Source organism: Cannabis sativa, chromosome 7 (assembly GCF_029168945.1).
Source record: "Cannabis sativa cultivar Pink pepper isolate KNU-18-1 chromosome 7, ASM2916894v1, whole genome shotgun sequence".
Taxonomy (NCBI): domain Eukaryota; kingdom Viridiplantae; phylum Streptophyta; class Magnoliopsida; order Rosales; family Cannabaceae; genus Cannabis; species Cannabis sativa.
In genome coordinates, this window is record NC_083607.1 from 2,277,458 (window position 1) to 2,283,702 (window position 6,245).

A 6,245-nucleotide genomic window follows, 5' to 3' on the forward strand; every position below is an offset into this window, starting at 1 on the left:
TGGGGACCTTATCATGTTCCCTCCCATTCAAATTTTAGGTTCTTTCTTACTCTTGTGGATGACCACTCTCGCTTTACTTGGATTTATCTTTTAAGACAAAAATCTGATGCTTTGAATGTTGTTCCTCAATTCTTGTCTTATGTTCAAAATCAATTTGGTTGCATGATTAAAGGATTTAGATCTGACAATGCTCCTGAGTTAACCTTCAAAGATCGTTTTTTAAAACATGGAATCTTACATGATTTTACTTGTGTAGAAACTCCCGAACAGAATGCCGTTGCTGAAAGAAAACACCAACACTTGTTAAATGTGGCTCGTGCTTTATGTTTTCAAGCTCATATGCCAATCAAATTTGGGGAGAATGCATCATGACAGCTGCATTCTTAATCAATCGTATACCATCCCCAAATTTACAAAACAAATCACCATATGAGTTATTATTCAAAAAGGAGCCTGATTATCAACATTTAAAGACATTCGGATGTTTAGCTTTTGCATCCACTCTTTCAGCTCATAGGAAAAAATTCGATCCTAGAGCACGCACTTGTGTTTTCATTGGATATCCTCAAGGGGTAAAAGGATATCATCTTTATGACATTAATAACAAACAGATTTTTATTTCTAGAAATGTGGTTTTTCATGAACATATCTTTCCTTTCTTGAAATTAAATGAAAATACTACTAACATTGATCCTTTTCTTACTACTGTTTTGCCTTCTAATAATGTTTCTAAGACACCTATTGATGATTACCAACAAGCCATTCCAGAGGCACCTGACTCGTCTCAACATCTCCACACCAGTACACAAAGCTCTTCCAACAACACACCTGATGCACCAAGTCCGCCTGCTGCTGCAGAAAATTTACAAGAATTGCAGGAACATATCACTGAACAACCCGATGTTACTACTCGAAAAACAAGCAGAATAACTAGACCACCAGCATATCTCAAAGACTTTGAATGCTATTCCACTTTGCAGGACAAATCATCTACACCTCACACTTTAAATAAATATCTTTCCTATGCTAGATTAGCTGAATCTTACAAAGCTTTTATCCTTGCAGTTACTTCTCTAAAGGAACCACAAACATACAAACAAGCCATTCAATTTCAACAATGGCTTGATGCTATGAATGCTGAATTAACTGCACTTCGTAACAACAAGACATGGAGTGTTGTTCCCCTACCACCTAATAAACGTGTTATCAGTTGTCGCTGGGTTTATAAAATAAAACTTAATAGTGATGGTTCAGTTGAAAGATTCAAGGCAAGACTTGTTGCTCAAGGGTATACGCAACAAGAGGGCCTAGATTTTTTTGATACTTTCTCACCCGTGGCCAAAATGGTCACTCTTAAACTTCTTCTAGCTATCTCTAATATCAAACAATGGCATACACTACAAATCGACATAAATAATGCCTTTTTAAACGGAGACCTCAATGAAGAGGTCTATATGGCACTACCTCCTGGACTAACCGATTCTGACCATGACTCTACAGGTGCCAAACTCGTGTGTAAACTCCACAAGTCGATCTACGGTCTACGTCAATCTTCACGACAATGGTACAGGAAGCTCACGGCAGCTCTCATCCAAGAAGGCTTCAAACAATCCAAAGCCGACTATACTCTCTTCACTCGAGGAACCAATGACAGTTTCATAGCACTCCTTGTGTACGTTGATGACATTGTCATCACTGGTCCAAATATTCACATTTTGCACCAGCTACAGACCACTCTCAATCAACAATTCAAACTTAAGGCACTCAGTCAGCTCAAGTATTTTCTCGGATTCGAAATTGCGAGAGCTTCTACTGGCCTTTTCCTCTCTCAGCGACAATATACGCTTCAGTTACTCGAAGATAATGGCTACATTTTGGTGCAAACCGGCAAAAGCCCCCATGGATCCTAGAACCAAATTGGATGACCAACAAGGCGAGCTTCTGGCCAATCCTTCAGAATATAGACAGCTCATTGGCAAACTCCTCTATTTGACTTTATCTAGACCTGATATTACCTTCGCAGTAAACAACTTGAGTCAGTTCATGTCTGCTCCTCGAACACCTCATATGCAGGCTGTGTCTCATTTACTTCAGTATCTCAAAGGAAGTCCTGGGCAGGGATTACTATATCCTGCTAACTCCTCTATGCATCTCAGAGGTTTTTCAGACTCGGATTGGGCTTCTTGTCCCGTTACAAGACGCTCAACTACCGGTTTTTGTATTTTTCTCGGTGATTGTCTCATCTCTTGGAAGACCAAGAAGCAACCTACCATTTCCAAGAGTTCTGCTGAAGCCGAATATCGGGCACTTGCAGCCACCACCAGTGAGCTTACTTGGCTTCAATATCTTCTCCAAGATTTCCAAATTCCACAACACAAACCAGCATTTATCTATTGTGATAATCAGTCAGCAATCCACATTGCAAACAACCCCACCTTTCACGAGCGCACCAAACATATCGAGCTAGATTGTCACTTCATTCGCGACAAAATCAACAACTCAACCATTCGGTTAATACCTGTTTCCAGCAATCTACAGTTAGCCGATGCCTTCACCAACCTTTACCTTCCACTACTCTCACTACTCATACTACCAAGATGTCTGTATATGACATATACAGTCCACCTTGAGGGGGGGATATTAAGAGTATTGTTATTTCCTTATTTTTCCTAAGTGTTCTGTTAAAGGTTAATTGGTTGTTGTACCCTTACAGGTTACAGTTAGAGTTTATCCTCTTTTCTAACTGTTTTAACGGTTTCTTTACCACAGTTAGTGTGGTACTTATATCCTAGTCTAAGTTGGGTTTAGTTAAGTGGGTTTGGGTTAGTTAGTCTGGTTCATATATAAACTTTGCTTCAAGCATTGCTCTGTAATAATTTGTATCACAATTAATGAAGTCTTCTCTCTTCTTTCTATTCCGCAATAATACTTTATTTGGAGCAGTCACCCATAATTTTTCACACACTTGTATGTTTAATACTCTTTAAGACACACACTTTACTTTGGGACTCTTTATTGTTTGATCACTTAGAAGACACTTGTGCACACACTCACTTTAGGTCCTAAGGTGTTGTTAGGTTATAATTAACCTATATTTCGGGTCTTTAAAGTTAGCATTATCTCGTCTATTGGTATCTTTTGGAGCAGTTTTACGCTTGATTTTCATTATTTCAAGTTCCCGGGGTGTTACAGTTCGAATTCAGTCAAATGGCGAAAAACTGGGACAAACTTGGAAAAATTGGAAAATTCGGTTCCAGAAGCATCAGTAGTCGCGACCTCCAGAGAGCCAGGTCGCGACCCTTTTTCCTGGTCGCGACCCTGGTCGCGACTTCGTAAGTTGTGCGAAACTCGCTTTTCGAGTTTTGCTCGTAGTCGCGACTCAGCCTTAAATGCTAGTCGCGACTAGGTACGAAATCGCATTTGACCTAATTTTGATTTTTCACTCAATTGGAGGCTCACCACTCATCCCTATATAAGGAATACGACATTGAAGGTCAAAGGCAAGCAAAAACAGACCTAATAGTGGAGGCAAAGTGGAGAGGAAGCTATCTTGAAGACCCGGAGCGATACCACCTTCTAGTTTCTTTCTTTTACCCTTTTTATTCATCTTTATGTTTGTTTTTATTTCTGAATTAATCATGGATGTTTTTAGAATGATTATGAACTAAATTTCTCAATAAGGGAGGATGATGATTGTTGTTTAAGTTTATGCCTACTTAATAAATAATTGCCATTCCTTCATCTTATGTGTGAATACTATCTTTATTTGTGTTTAATTTCATGTGTAAGATTGATCACCTTTTACATGTTCTATGATCCTAATTCGAAATCTGAAAAGTGAGAATTAGGAATGCTAAAATTTGGATAGTCTAGGTTTTGATGTAAAACGAAAGTATTTACATAGCCTTAGTGACTAATAGATTATTGCTTAATGCTGATTTTGTGTTGATCTAATTAAGAAGTTAATTAGAGAACATATTATTTAGAACCTAAAAGATCTGAAAAGAGTTAGGTTAATTTATAATCTGTCTTTCACATTGAGATAAGGATAGCAATTAGGCATTGACATAGGTAGCTTATCAACAGGATTCACCTCCCTAATCTCTCATCTTGATTAATCTTCGTTTATTTTCTCTTTAATTTCTGAGTTATTTACTTTTAAATTGCAAACTTATTATTTTACCAAATAGAATCATAAGTATAGTTTAGTAGTACTTAATCCAATTCCCTGTGGTTCGAACTCACTTGCGTGAGATACTACTTGATACGTACACTTGCGTAATAAACAGAATTTTCGTAACAAGTTTTTGGCGCCGTTGCCGGGGAATTGTTTAAAGATTGATATTACACAAAATTATACTAACTTCTACTTTGGTATATTTTCTCTTGCTGATTTTTCTAACCTTTTTCTTGCAATATTTTCTTGATCTATTTCAGGAATCATAAGTGTATGCGCCGTCAAGGACAAGCAGTGATATTACCAGTTGATCCCGAAATCGAGAAAACTTGTAGGAGAAACCGAAAGAACAAGAGGCAAGAGGGAGTTTCAAAGAATCGCCGAAACTTCGTACATCATGGCCGCCAATGCCGCAAACAATGGAGGCAATAACGGTAACAATGGTGGCGCAAAGAAGATCAAGCTAATGGCCGCAGCCTTGAGAGATTACATTCTCCCTACTCGACGGGAGTGCAACATGTATCGTGCCACGGCGAAGGATGCAAACAACTTTGAGATCAAACCCGCCATACTTCGGTATGGTGCAGCCTTCGCCCGCCTTGGTGGCCTCCCTTCTGAAGATCCTAATCTGCATCTCTCTAACTTCATGGAACTGTGTGAAACCTTTAAAGTTAATGGAGTTAGTGATGATGCTATTCGACTGAGACTGTTCCCATTCTCTCTTAGAGAGCGAGCCAAGAGTTGGCTAAACTCCTTGCCACCCAACTCTATCGCCACCTGGAATGATCTGGCAACGAAATTCTTGTCAAAGTTTTTTCCTCCAGCCAAGTCTGCAAAGCTGAGAGGAGAAATTAATAACTTCTGCCAATAAGATAATGAATCTCTCCATGAGGCTTGGGAGAGGTTTAAAGATCTGATCAGAAAGTGCCCTCACCATGGTATAGAGAAGTGGATGCTGGTCCACAACTTCTACAATGGGTTGGTGGGAAATACAAGAACTTTAATAGATGCTGCAGCTGGAGGAGCCTTTATGAGGAAGAGTGCTAATGAGGCTTATGATCTATTGGAGGAGATGGCTCTAAACAATCAACAGTGGCCAACTGAGAGGAGTCAATCAAAGAAGGTAGCTGGTGTGTTAGAGGTCGATGCCATCACCAAGTTGACAGCACAGGTTGAGGCATTGACAAAGATAATTGCAGGGCAAGCTAAACAAGCCCAAGTTGTGTGTGAGTTATGTGGGGGAAGCCATCACTTTTTAGAATGCCAAGCTGATGTGGATGATTTGCCAATGGATGAAGCTAAAGCCATTGGAAACTATTCACAGAACAACAACAACAACTATGGGTTCAACCAGGGTAATAACCGAAGAAACAGTGGGTTCTATCAGCAACGAAATCAGAACTTAATCGAATCAATAGTTTAATCAAGAACAAACCTCTGGTGGAAATTCTAGTTTGCAGACAGATTTACTGCTTCAATTCATGACTGAAACTAGATCTTCAATCAAAGACCTGCAGACACAGATGGGCCAACTAGCAACTCAAGTAGCAACCCGTCCTCAAGGGAATTTGCCTAGCACAACTGAAGTAAACCCCAAGGAAAACTGCAAAGCAATTACCCTGAGAAGCGGTAAGAATTATGATGGTCCTGAAATGCCACAACTAGTGAATGGAGAAAAGGAGAATGAAGAGCAACCGATGTCGACCCCAACACCCACTCCAACGAAGGCTACTGATAGTCAACCACAGCCACAAATAGCCTCCACCAACTAATATAGATCACCATGTAAAAATACCATACCCTCAAAGGCTTAGAAAGTCAAGCTTGGACAAGCAGTTCACCAAATTCCTGGAAGTGTTCAAAAGACTTCACATTAACATTCCCTTTGCTGAAGCTTTAGAGCAGATGCCAAGTTATGTGAAGTTTATGAAGGAAATCATGTCAAAGAAGAGAAAGATGGAGGACTATGAGACAGTTGCTCTAACTGAAGAGTGCAGTGCCATCCTACAGAAGAAACTCCCTCCTAAACTCAGAGATCCAGGGAGTTTCACTATTCCTTGTACTATAG

The 6,245-nt window shown here is 39.6% G+C and overlaps 1 non-coding gene across 1 annotated transcript; it reads right to left on the reverse strand.

Moving 5' to 3' along the window:
* Window positions 1-5,012: 5,012 nt before the first annotated feature.
* On the reverse strand, window positions 5,013-5,119 carry LOC133029396 (small nucleolar RNA R71). Its single transcript, XR_009683520.1, has one exon. It is a non-coding gene; the product is annotated as a small nucleolar RNA R71 (small nucleolar RNA).
* Window positions 5,120-6,245: the final 1,126 nt, after the last annotated feature.